Source organism: Rhinolophus sinicus, linkage group LG01, assembly GCF_036562045.2.
Source record: "Rhinolophus sinicus isolate RSC01 linkage group LG01, ASM3656204v1, whole genome shotgun sequence".
Taxonomy (NCBI): Eukaryota; Metazoa; Chordata; class Mammalia; order Chiroptera; family Rhinolophidae; genus Rhinolophus; species Rhinolophus sinicus.
Genome location: NC_133751.1, coordinates 72,033,403 through 72,055,197, shown reverse-complemented (window position 1 = coordinate 72,055,197; position 21,795 = coordinate 72,033,403). Strand labels below are relative to the sequence as shown.

General features: G+C 35.9%; 1 long non-coding RNA gene across 1 annotated transcript; it reads left to right on the top strand.

Annotated features, from left to right (window-relative positions):
- Positions 1–943: 943 nt before the first annotated feature.
- On the top strand, positions 944–21,036 carry LOC109453325 (uncharacterized protein C3orf85). The gene is made up of 4 exons (XR_002138262.2): positions 944–1,017; positions 1,117–1,169; positions 19,073–19,206; positions 20,628–21,036. It is a non-coding gene; the product is annotated as an uncharacterized protein C3orf85 (long non-coding RNA).
- Positions 21,037–21,795: the final 759 nt, after the last annotated feature.

The following is a 21,795-nucleotide window of genomic DNA, read 5'->3' as shown; positions in this document are numbered from 1 at the left end:
CAGTGGAAATGTAATGGCTGTATGTGATGTCAGAGGGGTAGTAGATGGGGGTAGGGGGGTTATCACTGGGTGATGGATATAAATGATAAATGTCTATTACATTCTTTTGTACACCTGAAACTAATTTAAAGAAAACAAAAGAAGCCTTAAGCTATAACAGGGGAGGAGAAAGGATTAGATTTTTCCAGTCCTATAAAAGTCATCTGGAGAATATTTACATTAATTACATGCAATTTAATTATTTTAAGTGGCATCCTTAGACAAGCAAAAGGTGAACTGAAATTTTTTCAGCATATAGGAGAGCACACAATCTTGCTGAATTGTGTGACAGGCCTTGCCCAGAGCTTCCTTATAAGATGTTCTTAACTGCTTTAGCAGTTCAATCTACTGTCTTCATACATCTGACACACACACACAAAAAACTTACTTATTTAATAGTTTGTCTTTTTAAAATGAGAACTGACTCTGGTGGTGAACACACAATGTGATATATAGATAATGTATTACAGAATTGTACACCTGAAATCTATGTGACTTTGCTAACAATTGTCACCCAAAAACACTTTAATAAAAAAATTATCATAAGGCATCACAACTATTCACTCATTTGTTTTCAATAAAAAAAGAGCTACTATGAACATTCTTGTACAGGTTTTTGTATGAATGTAAGTTTTCATTTCTCTGAGATAAATGCCCACTAGTGCAATTACTGACTTGTATGGTCATTGCATACTCAGATTTACAAGAAACTGACAAACTGTTTTCCAAAGTGACTGTATCATTTTATATTCCCACTAGAATGTCTGAGTTATCCAGTTTTCTACCTTTTTTTTTCTTTTTTACATTGCATTAGTCTGGGTGAATGGCAAATTAATAAATAAATACATGGCTCATATAAGAACAGTCTGTAAAAAGTCAGTCCAAAAAGTCCAAAGGGTGAAAAGGCAGGAGCGATATAAAAAAGCAATCTCAAGCAACAGTTGCTCTCTGACTTGCCGCAGCTCCTAGGGCTTACAGGTATGCAGCAAGTACTTCATACTCCTGGAACGTATCCAGTATGCCCTAAAACTTTGCTCAATTGGAATTAAAATAAGTAAATATTTTATTTTCAAACAGGATCATGACCTACAAAATGCTTCAAGTGGCCCTGTGTTCAACATTGCTTATAGGTAAGAACCTATTTCTTTTTTATTTATCATGTCTTTTATAACTACTAGGTTGATAAATGACCCCTTTTGAATTTTTAAAGAAATGAACAAACATGCTTTATCCATAGACAAATTCTAAAGCACTGAGGAAACCAAACTATTGTGTCATGCCGCAATTTTGAACATGTTAGTGTTAATTGTATGTGTGATTATTTTATTTCTAATTATGTATTAACATATTAACATGTTATTGTTGCTAAGAAGTCTATTTCTTATAACTGCTGCCACGAAAGAAGTGCTCTGGTGTCCTCAAGCAAAGGAAAAAATTAAATGCCTTTTAGAAACTGTAATCTTTACATAGTACCATCATGTGGAGATGCCAAGAGAATATGAATTCATTAACCTTTAGGGCAAGTAATAGCTCAGAGAAGTGGTGTTTTAAAGACAGATCAAGCAAGACACCGAAGGCCAGAGATGATTTGCTACCAAACTGACCCAGTAATTCAGTGGCTTATATCTGAATTGAACTGAGTGATCATTTGTTTTTCTTGTAACCAAAACTGAAGATACTAACAAAGGTATAAATTATTTTCACAGTTAAATCTCTACAATTTATAAATACTTCTGATGAAGATGCTTGAGTCAGAATAAATTTCTGCTTTGATGATAAACTTGAGACCAATGAAAACAAATTATGTACTTTGCTTGAGGTACACACACACACACACACATATATATATAGATATATATATATAAATATAGATATAGACATAGATATAGATATAGAGAGAGACTATTAATTTAGATATGTATGAGGATACGTATATATGTGTTTGTGTATGCAAAATTAGCTTTTTTTATTCCTAAACCTGTGAACAATTTTAATAAATTGTTTGAATCATCAATATTACACTTTGTATTTGGGACATGTTTAAATAAATTATTTAGAAATTCTTAGCCAAGTTATTTAAGCAATTATCATCACACCAAGTTACAGCCCATAGCGTCAGATGGAGAAAGTGAGGCTGGCTCAGTTCAAGTGCGTGCCTGAGGGGCACACTGCAAACTGCAGTCACAGGCTGGTTATAATCCATCAGCATAAAGCTTTTCCTTGACTGTTGATCCATGCAATTGACTTTCGAGTGGGTGACAGTGAATGACTGCAAGACTAAAAGCACTACATCTGGTCCACATTTACCTTTGAACACTGCAGGATCAAAAAGATTTGGCAAAAGGAAAAAGTTCTGCAAAATGACTTTTTTGAACTTTCTTCAGAAACAAGTTGGAATTAACTTCAATTCCAGCTGAACTACAAATATGTCTACCCATAAAGACAACTGGTTTGTCTTGACTTCAATAAACAAACAAACAAACAAATAAATAAATAAAATCATGTAATTGAAGTTCACGAAATAAGTTGAGATCAGAACGTAAGGACAGAGGACCACTGACATTGCTGGGTTAGCCTTAATGTCAGGAAAGAAGCTTTTATTGCTTGTGGGCTGAGGAAACTGAAGTCTTTAGAACCCAATTCATTCATGACATTAATAACTAGCTTAACGGGCATTTCCTAAATCATATAGCTCTAAAATACGAAATAATAGCTTGAATCAACTTGCCTCGCTTCTCTTCCCTCCTTTTTTGTATAAGAAAGTAGCCTATTTATCAGCACCTCACTGGAGCCCTTCTGCTTATCATAAGAAAACAACCATTTTTAGAAGTTTGTTTGTTTTTATTTTTAAAAAGTTTTCTCCATTACAGATTAGTTGTCTAACAAATTACTTTTGTCTAGAACTTAATTTGAAGTAAATAGGGAAAAGATCTCATTATCCATTGTCCTAATGGGAATGCTGAAGCCAAAAATGATGAAGAGCCTTACTCAAGTAATTAAATTTATGAGCAGAGTCCCAAATTATTTTATTGATTTTTCTCAAAATAGCAACTTATACACATTAGGGATGGTTCTCTGGTCAGAGAATTAGAAGTCTGTGTCATGATTTGATTACAAAACAAAAGGGAACAAAACCACTCTCTCTTTAGATTTAGGTCAAGAATTACTTTCTCCTGTAGTAAAACAGCAAATATTACTACTACTATTTTAAGTCTTTATCATGTCTCAGGAGCTTTCCATACATTACCTTAGTTTAACTCTCAAAATCACTCTAAATACAGGTATTATGTTTCCTATTATGCAAAGAGGAAACTGAGGCCTAGAGAAGTTAAATGACCAAACTACACAGTTAATCAATGGTGAATGCCAGTTCACATCCAAATTCTGCATCCAGGTCTTCTTTCTAGTACACAAAAAAACTGTCCCCTCTGGCAAAGCAATGTTAGGCGTGAGATATGCAGATATGGGAAAGGCAAAAGAGCACAGAACAAGATTTCTTGAAAAAGTCGTAGAGCAAATATTGTAGCCATTGGTTCCACAAGAAAAGGTCAGGGGTTAGCAAGCTACGTGACTTTATCTGAGGAAATAGAGCCAAACCAGGATATAAAGAAAAACTTTCTATGACAGTTCCTACTTGTGCTTGAGGGTAAAAAGAAGTTCTAAACTCAACATGTTCCACCTCAATCAAACAGCCCCATTTCACATAAAGGGGAAATATGAAAAAATACACATATTGGAAAGTGTTTCACTAAGTAAACTAATTCTTTGAGTTGACCCATATGTAAAACAATTTGGAAGTTCAGGCCCTGATTGTTGCCCTGTGATCAGAAATATCTATAATGTGCAAGTATGTCTCCTGGTTTTAGACAGGGGAAAATGAAACTGCCTTTGGCCTATTTTTCTAGCATAGTTCCAGCTCTTGTCTTTTGCCCCAAGTAATAATTAAGGCCAATTTGTCTTGAAGTTTTTTGTTTGTTTGGTTTGGTTTGGTTTGGTTTGGTTTGGTTTGGTTTGGTTTGGTTTGGTTTGGTTTGGTTTGATTGACAAGAGCTGTGAAGCTCACATTTTCCATCCCATGACCTTGTCAGCACCTGCAATCCCCCAATCCCCTCCCTTTTTGCCTCCTCCACTGTAGAAGGTCTGGTCCTTCTCAGTCAGGCCTGTAGCCCTGCAATTTTTTGGAAAGTCTATATTCCCTGATATACTTTTGGTTTCTTTTATAAGATTTTGTTCTTAATTTTACCTACTCACTTTGGCTTCAGGTTGTTTGATGCTCCGAAGAAAGTGGGTAGTGAGAAAATAACTTTGCTGGACACACACACACACAAAAATGTCTTTGCCTGTGACTAGATTCATTGAGCATACTGGATGTTGTAGAAAAACTATTTTCCTACTCACATGGCATCATTTGTCATGGCATTAGATTTGGGAATCCCATCAGCACACATAGGCAGTGACCCAGAAGTTTTCACTATTAAATCTCATAAAATGCTGTCTTTCATGAGCTACAAATTTCTCGGCATACATGATTAAAATCTAATAAGACATCTGCCAGCTCCAAAAACATCCCAGGGAAGTTCATGGCCACACTGTGAGCGTGAATGTGGATGTGTGTTTGTGTACTGAGAGCAGGTTAAAACAGATTGAGGTTGAACTCAAGTGATACCGGTTTCTGTTTACATTTCAAAGTACTCAACACATCAGCAATTGTATCATCAATAAAGGCGAAGTTCCTGAGTTAAAAGTTCAGTTACGAAAGCATTTTATTAACAGACAGTTGAATATGATGATGGGAACTTGGGAGCTGATCCCACAGTTTGGTGTGTCTTTCTGTTTCCCCAGTTCATATCTATCAACCCTCTTTGCATTCGTTTTACTTCCTCTATTTATCTTGTTTCTTCTCTCCATGACTTCTCACCTTTTGCAACCTCCCTTCTTTTTTCTCTCCTTCCTTTGATTTCTTTTCTTGATTTGCCACTTCTTTTTTCTCTCACAACCCAAATTTCTTATCTCACTAATTTTTATCTGAATTACAGCAAAGTGAAAGAATCCATTGTATTAATCCATTCTATCGTTTACCATGAATTTTTTGGTCACTGACTAAAGTTTAGAGTGAAAAGAAAAGAAAAAAAATAACTATTTCATTATTTGTGGAGAAAACTATTTGTTTAAAACAAAGAATAAAATATTCAAGTCTAAAACAATACAAACCTAAACTTGAGTATTTTGGTCTCACAAAACTATAAAATTTATCCTGTATTTAGAGAGATCTTTAAAAATGCTACCATACTGTGAAGATGTTTGTATATCCTTTTCTCCTGATCCTCTTTTGTACTTAATTCCAAGAAGCCATTTATATTTTATTTTAGTACTTAATTCATGTACCACACATAATTGCCTGGGCACTTATTTCATATCTTTTTAAAGACATAGTAATTTGAGGCCAGACACTGAGACTCAGTCCAATAAAAATAGTAAATAATAAATGTTATTCTCTAATTGATTATATTGAGTACTAAGTGCTTTCTTTCAGTTTCCCATACCTAAGTATTTCTGAACTTGTGGCAGGATTATAGTTATCATTCTCCCTCTCCAGTAGCAGGTATCAGGTGACACTCCAACTCTTGGTATCATCTAGCCCCTAAATGAAAGAGCTACTGTAAGCCTAGCCTGTGAACCTGGCAGGTATTTTGTGTCTTCCATCCTCCCTTAATGCCACCACGTTTATTATAGAGATTTTAAAGGTTACATGAGGGAAGAAATTAATAGTCGTGGCTGTTCAGGGATGACAAGCTCCTGCAGGTAGGAGTACCCTGATCTGTGCTCTAATTTTTTTTCTTTGTTTCTTAGTGAGACTCTAAGACAAGAGAACTGTTGGGTTCTCTGAGCCACCTTCCAACACACAGCACTCCCATTCTTTGTCCCAGTTTTGATCAAATTGAGAAATAAACCAAAGATGATTGTGGAAGGCAATCCATTTTCTTTATTATGGAGAAAGGCTAACTTGGAAGATAGAGTGCGGTGTAAGTACATAAAGAACCTGATGCCTGGACCCCAGAATTTGGCAAATTTCATATCTAATTGCAGGTTGTGGACCCAGAACAGAAACTGTACTCTTTAAGGACAGCTCACTCTCCAGAGGAAAAAGAAAGAGTGAGCTGAACAAGCCAAGTTATGCCACTTGGATTTACCAATTAAATGGGGCACTGCCCCTTTCAAGAATCAGAGTATACAAAGGGAAAAAGAGAGGCCTGGGATTACTCCAAATGAGCTCCCTCTGCATGGAAGGAAACAGGAAGCTGCCATCAGACTCTCCCCTTTCATTAGTAACATAAGTTTTACATTAGGCTTTGTGGTCTTTCTAGTGTGTAGGTTCCTACCACAAGCATCATTTTCATGGTTATGTGCATAGTATATAGACTATTCAGTCATTTATCCACTATCAAATTTAAAGCCTCTTTTCAACCTTCCGTGGGTGATGGCAATATAGGGAATCTTTCCACTTCTAATTATATAGCTTCTATTACTCCCATACCGCTCATCAGCCTATGATGGGCACTCATCTCTTTGTGAATACTGTGAATACATCTTTATTGTTTTGCTTCAATTATTGTTGAGGTCTATTTTGACTTCTCTTTCACTTATTTCTGCCCATTTCAATGTTGAATTTCTCAGCACATAAATTCCTTATCAGTTGTAGTTGTGCCCACTTAGTATATTCTATATGCTTCTGATGACATAATACCATGAAGACAAAGAAATTTTCAGTTAATGATTTATTTTTGTATGAATACATCCCAGTTAAAAATGTTAGAGCCAGAAGAGACTTTAGATATCATATAACGAAGCCTCATTTCATAGAACAGAATATGGAGGTACAGGAATAAGAAATGGTTTGTTAAGAAATGAAGAATGGGGCCGGCCCGGTGGCTCAGGCGGTTAGAGCTCCGTGCTCCTAACTCCGAAGGCTGCCGGTTTGATTCCCACATGGGCCAGTGGGCTCTCAACCACAAGGTTGCCAGTTCAACTCCTCGAGTCCCGCAAGGGATGGTGGGCTCTGCCCCCTGCAACTAAGGTTGAACACGGCACCTTGAGCTGAGCTGCCGCTGAGCTCCTGGATGGCTCAGTTGGTTGGAGCGCATCCTCTCAACCACAAGGTTGCCGGTTCGACTCCCGCAAGGGATGGTGGGCTGTGCCCCCTACAACTAGCAACGGCAACTGGACCTGGAGCTGAGCTGTGCCCTCCACAACTAAGACTGAAAGAACAACAACTTGAAGCTGAACAGAACCCTCCACAACTGAGATTGAAAGGACAACAACTTGACTTGGAAAAAAAGAAGAAAAAAGAAAACAACAAGTTGGAGCTGAGCTGTGCCTTCCACAAGATTGAAAACAACAATGGCTTGACATCCTGGAAAAACATACTGTTCCCTAATATTCCCCAATAAAAAAAAATAAAAATAAAAAGAAATGAAGAATGAAATAGCCAGCTTAGATAATTGAGCTGACCATATGGAAGAAAGAATTAGTGATATTGAAGACAGAAATCTGGAAATGACACAGACAGATTAAAAGAGAGACTTGAGAGTTCAGAGAAATGAAAGAGCTCTACGAGAACTTTCTGACCCCATCAGAAAGAGCAACATAAGAATAATGGGTATACTAGAAGGAGAAGAGAGGAAGAAGGAAAGAGAGAGTCTATTCAAACAAATAGTCAATGAGAAGTTCCCAAACCTATGGAAAGAACTGGATCCTCGAATCCAAGAAGCAAACAGAATACCTAATTACCTCAGTCCAAACAGGCCTTCTCAAAGGCACATTGTATTGAAACTATCAAAAATTAATGACAAAGAAAGAATTCTGAAGGCAGCCAGAAAGAAAAGCAGTAACCTATAAGGGAAAGCCCATTAGACTGTCATCAGATTTTTCAGCAGAAACCCTACAAGCCAGGAGGGAATGGAATCAAATATTCAAAATATTGAAAGAGAGAAATTATCAGCCAAGAATAATATATCCAGCAAAGATATCCTTTAGATATGAAGGAGGAATAGGGACCTTTCCAGACATACAGAAGCTGAGGGAATTTTCTAACACATGACCTGCATTACAGGAAATACAGAAGGAGGCTATTTGACCTGAAACAAAAAATCAAAAGAATACAAAACCATGAGTAGTATTACGAAGAGACAGACAGACGCAGGAAATGGCAACCCCTACACAAACTAGGGCACTATACACTTAAACATAACATAAAAGGTGGAGAAGATAAAAACATTTAAAAAGCAAAAAGGAAAAAGACAACTTGCTACTACAACTCAGAAATCAACTCACAGCATAAGTAGGGATAACTTGTGACAACAAAAACATAAAAGGGAAGAGAGCAAAGGTCTGAATTTGCAAAGGGGAATGGAGATAAGAACCATGCTGAAGAAGAAGGACTACTCTATATATGAAACTTTCTTGTACATAAACTTAATGGTAACCACTCAAAAAAAAATCCAGAACTGAGATTTATAACATACAAAAAGAAGAAACAGAGGAAAAACTCATAGAATACCACCACACTAAAATAAAAGAGAATAACAGAAAGGGAAAGAAACAATGGTCACACCAAAATACCAGAAAACAAAAGACAAAATGGAAATGGGAAATCCTCATATATCAATAATCATCCTAAAAGTAAACAGTCTGAATTTACCAATAAAAAGGCACAGAGTACCAGATTGGGCCAAAAACAAAACCCAGTCATTGCTGCCTCCACTAGACACATCTCAGCTAGAAGGACATATACAGACTCAAAGTGAAAGGGTGGAAATCAATACTCCAAGTAAAAGGCATCCAGAGAAAAGTGGGTGTAGCCATGCTTATATCAGATGAAACAGACTTCAGGATTAAAAATGGTAACAAGAGACAAAAATGGACATTTCATAATGATAAAGAGGACAATAAGACAAGAAGACATAACACTTGTCAATATATATGCCCCTAATCAGGGAGCACCAAATTATACAAAGCAACTACCAACAGAAATAAAGGAAAAAAACTGACAACAACACAGTTATGTCAGGGGACCAAAATACATCACTGACAGCTATGAATAGTCATCCAAACAGAAAATAAGTAGGAAAATACCAGCCCCAAATGACACATTAAATCAAATGAACCTAATGGATATTTATAGAGTACTTCATCCTAGAACACCAGACTATACATTCTTTTCTAGTATACACAGAACATTCTCAGGGATAGACCATATGTAGGGACATGTAAATTTAAGAAGACTGAAATCATACCAAGCATATTCTCCGATCGCAAGGTTATAAAATTGGATATCAACTGAAAAAAGAAGGCAGGAAAAACCAGAAATATGTTGAGATTAAACAACGTTTTTAAAGAACGACTGGGTCAAAGAAGAAATAAAAGGAGAAATAAAAAAATACATAGAACTAAATGAGAATGAAAATACATCCTATCAAAATTATTGGGATGCAGTGAAAGCAGTAATAAGAAGGAAAATTACATAATTATAGGCCTACCTCAAGAAAGAAGAAAACCCCAGATAAATAACCTAACATTATACCTTAAAGAACTTGCAAAAGAAGAACAAATGAAACTCAAAGTCAGCAGAAGGAAGGAAATAATAAAAATCAGAGCAGAAGTAATGAAATAGAGAACAAAAAGAGAATTTAAAAAAATAATGCAATAAAGAGCTTTTTTGAAAAGATTAATAAAATTGACAAATCCTTGGTGAGACTTGCTAAGATCAAAAGGGAAACAACACTAATAAACAAAATTAGAAATGAAAGAGAAGTTACCATGGATATTACAGAAATACAAAGGATCATCCAAGAATACCATATGCCACCAAATTTAATAATGTAGAAGAAATGGACAAGTTCTTAGAAACATAAAGCCTTTATAAACTGAATCACGAAGAACTGGAATATCTAAATAGACCAATCAGCAGTAAGAAAATTGAATCAGTCATCCAAAACCTTCCTAAAAGCAAAAGTCCAGGACCAGATGCCTTCACTAGTGAATTCTACCAAACATTCAAAGAGGATCTAAATACCATTCAAATTTTTCCAAAAAATTGAAGAATAGGCAATATTTCCTAATTCATTTTATGAGGCCAACATTACCCTGATACCAAAACCTGGTAAGGAGAATACAAAAAAAGAAAATTACAGAACAATATCTCTGATGAGCACAGATGCAAAAATCCTAAACAAAATTCTAGCAAATCAAATACAACAATGCATTAAAAAGATTATACATCACGACCAAGTGGGGCTCATCCCAGGGGCACAAGGATGGGTCAACATAAACAAATTGATCAATATGATACACCACATAAACAAAATAAAGGATAAAAATCATATGATTATATCAATAGATGCAGTAAAAGCATTTGTGATCCATTTGTGATTAAAACACTTAATAAAATGGGTATAGAAGGAAAATACCTCAACATAATAAAGGCCATATATAACAAACCCTCAGCTAATATCATAATTAACAGTGAAAAACTGAAGCCTACATTCAGGAACTAGACAGGGTTGTCCCCTATCACCACTATTATTCAACATAGTAGTGGAAGTTCTAGCCAGAGCAATCAGGCAAGAGAAAGAAATAAAAGGCATCCAAATTGGGAATGAAGGAAGTTAAATTGTCACTTTTTGCAGCTGACATGATGCTGTATATAAAAAAGCCTAAAGACTCCACCGAAAAGCTATTAGAAACAGTAAATGAATATAGTAAAGTTGCCGGCTATAAAATCAATGTACAAAAATTCATTGCATGGGCCGGCCGTGTGTCTCAGGCGGTTGGAGATCCATGCTCCTAACTCCGAAGGCTGCTGGTTCAATTCCCAAATGGGGCAGTGAGCTCTCAACCACAAGGTTGCCGGTTCGACTCCCGCAAGGGATGGTGGGCTGCACCCCTTGCAAATAGCAATGGCAACTGGACCTGGAGCTGAGCTGCACCCTCCACAACTAAGACTGAAAGGACAACAACTTGACTTGGAAAAAAGTCCTGGAAGTACACACTGTTCCCCAATAAAGTCCTGTTCCCCTTCCCAAATAAAATCTAAAAAAACAAAACAAACAAACAAACAAAAAAAGAGGTACATTCTGGAATGCAGGAACCATATTTAAAAAAAAAAAAAAAATCCATTGCATACCACTGAACTCACAATGGTTTAAATGGTAAATTTTATGATATGTGTATTCTACCACACATATAAAAATGGAAAATATATATATATATATATATATATATATATATATATATATATATTTCATTCCTATATGCTAACAATGGAATTTCAGAAAAAGAAATTTAAAAAACACAATCTCTTTTGCAATTGCAACAAAAAGAATAAAATACCTAGGTATAAACTTAAGAGAGGATCTGAAGAACATCTACACTGAAAACTAAGACATTTTTAAAAGAGATTGAAGAAGACACAAAGAAATGGAAAGATATTCTGTGTTCATGGATTGGAAGCATCAACATAGGTAAAATGGCCATATTACCCAAAGCAATATACAGAGTTAATGCAATCCCCATCGAAATCCCAATGGCATTTTCTTAAAGAAATAGAATTTAAAAATATCAGATTTGTATGGAACAACAAAAAATGCTAAATAGCCAAAGCAATCCTAAGGAAAAAAGAGTAAGGCTCGAGGTATCATACTCCCTGACTTCAGCTTGTACTACAGGGCAACAATAATCAAAACAGTATCTTACTGACAGAAAACAAGACACAGACCAGTGGAATAGAACTGAGAACCCAGAAATAAACCCACATAAATATAGACAGATAATTTTCAACAAAGAAGCCAAAAACATACAATTAAGAAAAGACAGCCTCTTCAATAAATGGTGTTGGAAAAATTGGAAAGCCATGTGTAAAAGAATGAAACTAGACTGCTATCTGTCACCATGTACAAAAATTAACTCAAAATGGATCAAAAACCTAAACATAAGACCTGAAACAATAAACTGCATAGAAGAAAGAGCATAAGTACTAAACTTATGGACCTTGGGTTCAAAGAGCATTTTATGAATTTGACCTCAAAGGCAGGGGATATAAAAGCTAAAATGAATAAATGGGACTATATCAAACTAAAAAGCTTTTGCACAGCAAAAGAAACCGTCGACAAAATAAAGAGGAAACCAACTGAATCGGAGAAGACATTTAAAAACACCTCCAATAATGGGCTAATATCCAAAATATATAAGGAACGCATACAACTCCACACACACACAAAAAAAAGACAAAACAATTGAATTAAAAAATGGGCAGAGGACTTGAACAGACACTTCTCCCAAGAAAACATACAAACGGTCAACAGATATATGAAAAAATGTTCAACTTCACTAGCTATTAGGGAAATGCAAATCAAAACCACAATGAGATATCACCTCACTTCTGTTAGAATGGCCATCATCAACAAGGCAAATAACAAGTGTTGGAGAGACTGTGGAGAAAAAAGACCCTCATACATTATTGGGGCAATGTACACTGGTACAGCTGCTATGGAAAACAGTATGGAGGTTCCTCAAAAAATTAAGAATACAATTACCATACGACCCAGCAATCCCTCTTCTGGGTATCTTCCCCCAAAATCTGAAAACATCTATCCCTAAAGATATATGTACTCCGATGTTCACTGCAGCATTATTTACAGTGGCCAAGACATGGAAATAACCTAAGTGTCCCTCGATAGATGATTGGATAAAGAAGATCTGGTATATATACACAGAATACTACTCTGCCATAAGAAAAGATGAAATAGTGCCATTTGCGACAAAACAGATGGAACTTGATATTACTATGCTCAGTGAAATAAGTCAGACAGAAACATTCAAGAACCACAATTTCACTCATATATGGGATACAAAACTGAAAGCAACAAAGGAACAAGACAAAGAAATAAAAACTCATAGACATAGACAACAGTTTAGTGGTTACCAGAGAATAAGGGAGTAGAAGGTGGTAGATGAGGGTAAAAAAGATCAAATATATGGTGATGGAAAGAGAACTGACTCTGGGTGGTGAGCACACAATGTGATATATAGATGATGTATTACAGAATTGTACACTTGAAACGTATGTAATTGTACTAACCATTGTCACCCCAATATTTTTTTTTTTTAAGTGGCTTGGTGACTAACTAGTCACTGCCTGAGCCAGGATAAAATTTTGGATCTCTGATCCATCTTGGCTTGTGTAAATAGAGGTGTGATCTTGAATATCCCCATACTCTGAAGTGTCTGCCTTATTTCTATTGTATAGAATTTTCTGCAGAGAATACCCTAGAAAGATTTAGATAGCAGAACTAAGCTTGACAGTTCTTATTAAAATTGACTATAATGCAAAATGAAAGGAAGAAGGTTATGCAGGGAGTTGGAAATAAAGAGAAAAAATCTTTTTAAAGCTTATGATTATAAAGTTTTTATCTTTATAATCATTATCTGGCTAATATTGCCCACATTAAAAACAAACAAACAAATAAAAACCCTGCCATTTAAAAGTCAACAAAGTAGTAAAAGTCAGGGTTCAGTTTTCAAGCCCCAACTGTATTATATATTATATAAACGTACAAACACAAAACTGTGATCTTGCTCTCACTAACTTTCAAGGTTGATCAGACAGAATGAAAAAGGGAGGAGAAATTTCTGAAGCAGAGAGGATAATAGCATGCCCTCCTACATTACTTACATTTTTATTTCCAGCCCTGCCATTGACTTACTATGTGACCTTGAGTAAGTCATTTCATCTCCATGTGTCAATTTTCTCATTTGTAAAGCAGGACAATAAATACTACTTTCTGTCTCTCTCCTGGGTTATGTTATTATCACCATCAATTAATATTTATTGGATGCCTGTTGGGCGCATAATGCTGAGGTAAGAGCTTTGTTCTGGGGGGTGGGAGTCGGAGCTGGAGGAGATTGTATCAGTGAAACATTTTCCATGAGCAAAAAAAAAAAAAAAAAATAGAAGATTTACAAAAGACAGAATTATTAGAGCTTAAAATAGTTAGGGCTTATATTTTAAAGCATGCTTCTTGGCCACGATTTATGTAATAACAGTTTTTTCATAGTGATTGTACAATGCGCCAGGATAATGATGGTGCAGAATACTGGTTTTACTTTTGGATGATTTCAAGTAGCACTATCTTAAGAATTACTATCCTTGCTTTATCCAGCTGTAAATTATATTCCAAGCATAATTTATTTAGAAATATTCATTCGATATTGATGTCATTGGATCTACTTTATCCAGTAATTTCCCTTTAAAAAAAAATAAAATAAAAAACAAAAAAGCGTGTTTTTTAAAAACAGAATAAATACACATTAAATATGGAACACTGTATAACACCTTTTCTTCCAAGGGAATGAGGAGAAATCTGAAAAGCCACCTATTAAAACATTTCAGCTAGAACCAACACTTTAGTGCTGGTCCGTCCACACTAGTCAGCCCAAATGAATGAAAGTTCCCTATTTCCTCCAAATCCATCCTGTCTTCCAATCCCATCCCTCTGCCACGTATCTGATTCAGTTCCTTCTTATCTCTCATATGGACTATTCAAAGAGCCTCTGACCTTGTTTCTCTCCCTCAATTCTCTTCCTTTTACCATCTACCCTCCACACCACTGCCAAAGAAGTTTTCAAAAGAAAATCTGTGAATGGATAAACAAAATGTTGGCATATACATGCAAAACATTACTCAGCCTTAAAAAGGAATGAAATGCACCATATGCTACAACATTCATAAACCTTGAAGATATTATACTAAGTGAAATAATTTAGACAACAATGGTCAAATTATTACATGATTCCTCCTATATAAGGTACCTAGAATAAGGAAATTCATAGGGACAGATAATAAATGGTGGTTACCAGGGGCTGGGGAGAGGATAAAGGGAGTTATTATTTAAAGAGTGCAGAATTTCTATCTGAGACAATGAAAAAGTTCTGGAGATAGTGGTGATGGCTGCACCGTATTGTGAATGTACTTGATGCCATAGAATTGAACACTTAAAAATGGTTATGGCTAAAATGGTAAGTTTTATGTTATATATATTTTATCACAATAAAACAAAAAATTTCAAAGTACATCCTGTCATTTTCTGGTTCAGAAATGATAATTATTTACAGAATAAAGTCCAAACTCCTTGGTAAGACAGTAATAATCTTTCAACATCAAGCTCCAGCTCGTCTTTCCAGTATTATCTTTGACACATCTATACCACAATGGTACTTTTGGCAAAGTGAGGGTCACTGAACCTGAGTCTTACCTTGCACTGTTTCTGGGCTTTCCAGTCTCCTTCACCTTGGAATACAGGCTCTTTGCTGCCGCTCCCTTCCTCCTCACTGTGGAAACCTAACATATACTTTGATGCTCAGCTCAAAACCAATTTCTCTGTGAGGCGTCCGTGCCAATATCATAATTTATGACTCTCCTTTTGGATGGTCTAGTCACAATATGTCTTCTTATAATTATTTATGAACTCCTATGTGAGTTCCTTAGTGACAAGGGTTATTTTTTTTTCAATTGAAGTTTATTGGGGTGACAATTGTTAGTAAAGTTACATAGATTTCAGGTGTACAATTCTGTCTGACTTATTTCACTTAGCATTATAATCTCAAGATCCATCCATGTTGTCACAAATGGTCCTATTTCATCTTTTCTTACCACCAAATAGTATTCCATTGTGTATATATACCACAACTTCTTTATCCATTCATCTATCGAAGGACATTTTGGTTGTTTCCATGTCTTGGCCACCGTAAACAAAGCTGCAATGAACATTGGAGCACATGTGTCTTTATGGATAAATGTTTTCAGATTTTTTGGGTAGATACCCAGGAGACAGGTTGCTGGGTCATATGGAATTCTATTTGTAATTTTTTGAGGAACCTCCACACTGCCTTCCATAGCGGCTGCACCAATCTGCATTCCCACCAGCAGTGTATGAGGGTTCCTTTTTCTCCACAGCCTCTCCAACACTTGTTACTATTTGTCTTGTTGATGATAGCCATTCTAACTGGAGTGAGGTGATATCTCATTGTGATCTTTATTTGCATTTCTGTGATGATTAGTGATGTTGAGCATTTTTTCATATGTCCGTTTGCCATTTGTATGTCCTCTTTGGAGAAATGTCTCTTCAGGTCGTCTGCCCATTTTTCAATTGGGTTGTTTGTTTTTTTGTTGTTGAGTTTCATGAGTTCCTTGTATAATTTGGATATTAGTCCCTTATCAGAGGCACTGTTTGCAAAAATCCTCTCCCATTCAGTTGGTTGTCTCTTTATTTTGTCAATGGTTTCTTTTGCAGTGCAGAAGCTTTTAAGTTTGATATAGTCCCATTCATTTATTTTAGCTTTTACTTGACAAGGGTTATTTTTGTTTGCTGTTTATTTTTCCATGCAATGGTGATTATCAGAGCAGGGACTAGGGTGAGGGAAGTGGAGGTCTTAGGGCACAAAATTTGTGTAAGCCTGAGAGTGAGTTCCTTCTTACATTGTATGCCCTACTGACCTCACTTGCGTCATCCTATTCTCAAGTCTGGTGAGTAGCAGTTTCCTTGATATTAGTAAGTGTTTTTAATACATTGTACTCGTTGTCTACTATGGCATAATTAATTTCCCCAAATCTTAACAGCTTAAAACAATAAACAGGTATTATTTCACAGTTTCTGAGGATCAAGAATTTGGGAGTAGCATAGGTCGATGATTCTGACTTAGGATCTGTCATGAGGTTGCAGTTAAAGATGTTAGTGGGGCTGTGGTATCTGAAGACCTGACTGGAGAGTAAGCATCAGGTTCCCAGGGATCTCACTTACATGATTGTTGGTAGAAGGTTTTAGTTCCTTGACATGTGGACCTCTCCCTCAGCGCTGCTTGAGTGTCCTTCCCTTGGAGCAATTGACCCAAAAGAGGGGCAAAGCAGAAGGCATAATATACTTTATGTCCTAGTAACAGCAATCATACACTGTCATATGCATGGTATCCTTGGTTACACAGGTCATCGCTACTCAGTGAGAGAAGAGGCCACAAAGGATATAAATATCAGAAGGCAATGAGTGTTCTTTAGAGACAATCTTAGAGAATGGCTTCCACAGCCATTCTGGTTTGATTGTATTGAATTAGATTCCATAGCAGCAGGCCAGTATAACTTCTGGCATCTGTTACTAATATGTTCTGAAGTGGACATTTGTCTTTTATTTTTAAATCATTGAATAAATACAATTGCTAACTTTTTTTAAATGGAGACTATGTCTGAGTCATTTTTCAATCCTCGATTAGTAGTACAATGTTTTGAACCCAGAAGTGTCCTGATTGATGTACAATATCCAGGGAGGCTGTTCATTCTCAATAGGTACTCATTTAGAACTAGAGCTTACTGGATTGACAAATTAAACTGAACTAATGAGCTAATAACTACAACTCTGCTTAGAGCTCAAGGCCAAGCTTAGAAAAGCATGCGATCCTAGGCAATGTGTAAGTAATGACTGTTTCCTTTTTTTCTATAAATGCATAAGACTTTTGTTGTGGTGGTTGTTGTTGCTGTTATCTGACCCCAAGTATTCCTGTCTAATATAGTGCACTGGCTCTGAAGGGAGAATTCTATCTCTCCCTCCTACTAGCTGTGTGGCCTTGAACATATTTTTTAACTTTTCTGTGACTTAGTTTCCATGTCTGCAAAAGTAAAATGATTGACTGTGCTACTTCTTATGTTTTTTTGCATTAAATAAGGTAATTCAGGTAATGTATTTAGTACCATGCTCAATAAATATTAACTAATATTGTTAATATTTGTTTTCAGACATTGGTCTTATAGATTCCTTATGACTTTTGCTCTCATCATTCCTCCATCTTAAAATTAAAAGTCTTGCCCCTTCTCCTATCAGGCTAATTTAATCTTTTCTTCAAGGAATAGGTTAAGCAATTGTCCTTACCATGAACATGTTTGCTTGTGCCCCAGTGCTCAATAACACCATCTTCTGCAAAATGCCCTGAGCACAATCAAATCCCGTGTTGACTTGTTTTGTTTCATATGCTGGACCCTTCATCCCCTTTAGAGGAGAGGTTTCATATTTCAGAGCTCATTGTGACCCTGGTCCATACAGAGTATTGGTCAACAGGGGCCTGTTAATGCTGAAGCTGTAGAGTGCCTAACATAACGTTACTTGTAGTAGATTTGTAATAAATGCTTCTTTATCACAAGCAATAACAGATCATATTATTATCACATATAGGTCAGGAATGTGTTTTCCTTTATATTGATTCAAGTTATAACTCCGGACATAATTATTAGGAATGAAAACACATTATAGACTGTTATAATTTTAAGATCCTAAAGAAGTCTGGATTTCTTAAAACCAATTTTTTTTTTCCTTAATCCTTGAGTGAAACGGAGATAGAAAATGCAAGCCTGTTGATTTAATGATGTCTCTAGCAATACTAATGATTTTAACTACAGTGCCAGATTTGGGGGCAGTCTCTACTTCAAACTGAAAGATATATTCTATTTCAGAAAGCTAAGAAAACAAGAATAATATTGTTGACTGCCATGTTTGAGCTAGATGGTTTATATCCATTAATTTAGCCAGTCCTTACAGTAATGCAATGTTATTTTGTTACTGTGTTGTTGTTGTTATTATTATACCTCTTTACATAGAAGGAAATAGAGCTCAGAGAAATTAAGCAACTTGCAAAAAAAAGTGACAGAGCTGGAATTTGAATCCAGGTCTGTGGGCTCCCATGCATGTACAGAAGCTCTGAAAATCTTTTCCACCCACCACACAGCACTGGCTTTCATGCTGTATACAACATACAGTGCACATAGGGTGGTAACACTACGATGGTGGCAAAGGGCTAAGGAATAGCCACCTCCCTCAAGCCAGGGTTTCCTTCTCATGCATCCATCCTTCTAAAGACCACAGCTGTGTCTCTTTAAGAGGAAATACTGATGTAAACTGTTGGCCTAAAAGATGCTGTGCTCTTGAACTCTGAATTACAGGAGCATTAGGAGCACCATTTTTGTTGGAGGACCCAGCAAACCAGTTTCTACATCTCAAAAGACACATATATTTGCAGGATTACTGGGACCCAGCTCACAATCCGAATCTATGGGAAAACACACTGGCTGATCAGGTATTTGAATGAGAAACAAATGACCTTTAACCATCTATCTTTTTAAATAGACATCACATCAGCTGGCATTCACATACCACCAGCCTAGCCCTGATTTTTCCTCTCAATCTGCCGTGAGCTATACCTACCCTTTCCTCTCCATAAAGTGTCTTTCATCAGAAAACTCCACCTCCTCCTTCAAGACTAAGGTCAAATATTCCTTTCTTTCCGAAGCTTTTTCCTTTTTTCCAGGAAGCATATGTTCTTCCTTTTTCTCTCCCCTTTGTATGCAGTTTATATGTGAATAGCTCAAAAAATGTCATACTGGAGCTATATGTGTCATGCACCCAACCTCCCTATCTCCTTACAAATGCGGTGTATGTCTTATCCATCAAAATAATTATTCTCAGGAGCTACCAAAATAACTGTTATGTAGTCGAGTCTCAGTAAATTATTACATGTTTGGGGAGGTGGATGGATGGATGATTGTAGTTACGTTTTAGTTCCCTCTCAGTTGTTCAGCAGCTAACTTCCCTCTGTGATAATTATCCAAGCCTTTAATGTCATTTCTTCATCTACTTGCCTTTTGTACATTTTTCTATTCATTTGTATTCTCACTCCAAGAGAAATAAAGAAAAAAACTTGCGTTAGCCAGTTTTATTCCATGTTTACCTTCTTGATAAAAGATATTGAAATTCAAGGACAAATGAAATTACAGAATTATCTGAGGATTTCAATCAGTCATGATTTCTCCCTTACAACTTAGCAATTTAGAAAAACAAGATATATAACAAATTAATTAATTAATTCCTTCAGTGATTTGTTCTTTCTTTGCATATGTATTAGGCTCTTACTGCCACCAAGCATGAGGGTTGTAAAAAGTCATTGAAAAATTGAATGTCATTGTTTTCCTGGGGCCTGGGTCCTCTCCTTACTCCACATAGTTGAGTTTTAACCGGTCTACCAGGATTAGCTTGGTTCTGTTTAGCATTTGCTGATGAAAACCACCAGCTTGAATAATGCATCTAGTTTTATGCCTGTTTCTCTCTAACAGGCATAATTTAGAGGTAGTAAAGCAAGCCATTTGTTTATTCGGCAAATTAAATAATTTTATAGACTGGAATATTAAGATCTTCAAGTATACTCCTGACTATAATTGTAGACCAGTGCTGTGATCAACTGACAGATACTGCAATGTAATAAGATTCTACTTCGCTTCATACTGTGGCACCACAAATAATGCAAAAAAATTTCAGCATTGAAGTAAACAGATCACTAAAAGTGTGGAAACCAACTAAAAGTGTGGAAACCAAACCTTAATTAGTATTATTTTCCATTTTATTTCTCTCAATCTTTTAGGAATATCTATATGATAATCAGAATAATTGATACAACATGTGTTCTGCACTCAGAGATCATGACTGAGTTTCCTTTTGTTGCAGGCTTGTGAAACATGGACTGCTTTGAAAACGACAGCACAATATTATTTGAATATGAATACCTTTACCTCTGACATGCCTACTGCCCAGTAAATATGCTTTGCTGATTATAGTAGGCGAACAAAAAACATGCGAGTCAGCATGGCAATATACCAAAACCACGGACTTTGGAGACCCGAAGGAAAACACATGTCATTTACTAAATTATTTATTACGTCTATCTCATGAGCTGTTGAAAGGAGTAAATATAAAAATCTATGTATAGACCTAGAATTAGAAGTTCTCCATAAATGGTAGATAAAATGAACTAAAATAACAAAAGACTATAGAGCTAACATTTACCAAAATGGGGCTTTTATGGGAAAAGAAAATAAAAAACAAAAAATAGTGTCATTAAAACTTTTTGTTCATAGCTCATGCTATCTATTGGCTGTTCTTTGTTAGTTCATTTTTTAATTGTAGGAACAGGTATCTCTTAAATGGAATCGGTCTTCTCCTCTTTTCTACAATACTTTTCACTGTCTAAACCCAGGGCAAGACATGGAAATAACCACTGTCCATTGATAAATGATTAGATAAAGAAGAACATATATACAATGGAATATTACTTGACCATAAGAAAAAGATGAAATATTGCCATTTGTGACTACATGGGTGGACCTTGAGATTATCATGCTAAGTGAAATAAGGCAGACATAAAAAGTCGAGAACCATATAATTTCACTCATTTGTGGGATATAAATCTGAAAGCAACAAATGAACAAGACAAGTAAACAAAAACTCAGATACTGACAACAGTTTAGTGGTCACCAGAAGGTAAGGGGGGAGGATTGGTGGTAGAAGAGGGTAAAGGGGTCAAATATATGGTGATGGAAGAAAAGCTGACTCTAGGTGGTGAACACATGATGCAATATATAGATGATGTATTATAGAATTATACAATTGAAACCCATATAATTTAACTAACAAACATCACCACAATACATTTAATAAAAATTTTTTAAAAATAAATAAAGCCAGTCTATTTTAAGACCATGATTTTGAAACTTTTTGCACCAAAGGTGTATTGCTGAGGGCAGCAAAAAATAAATTCTTAACTTATGTTAGGGAGTAGATGGTGACTAGGAACCCACTGAAAGCCACCCATCTATATAAGTGCAAATTTCCTTAG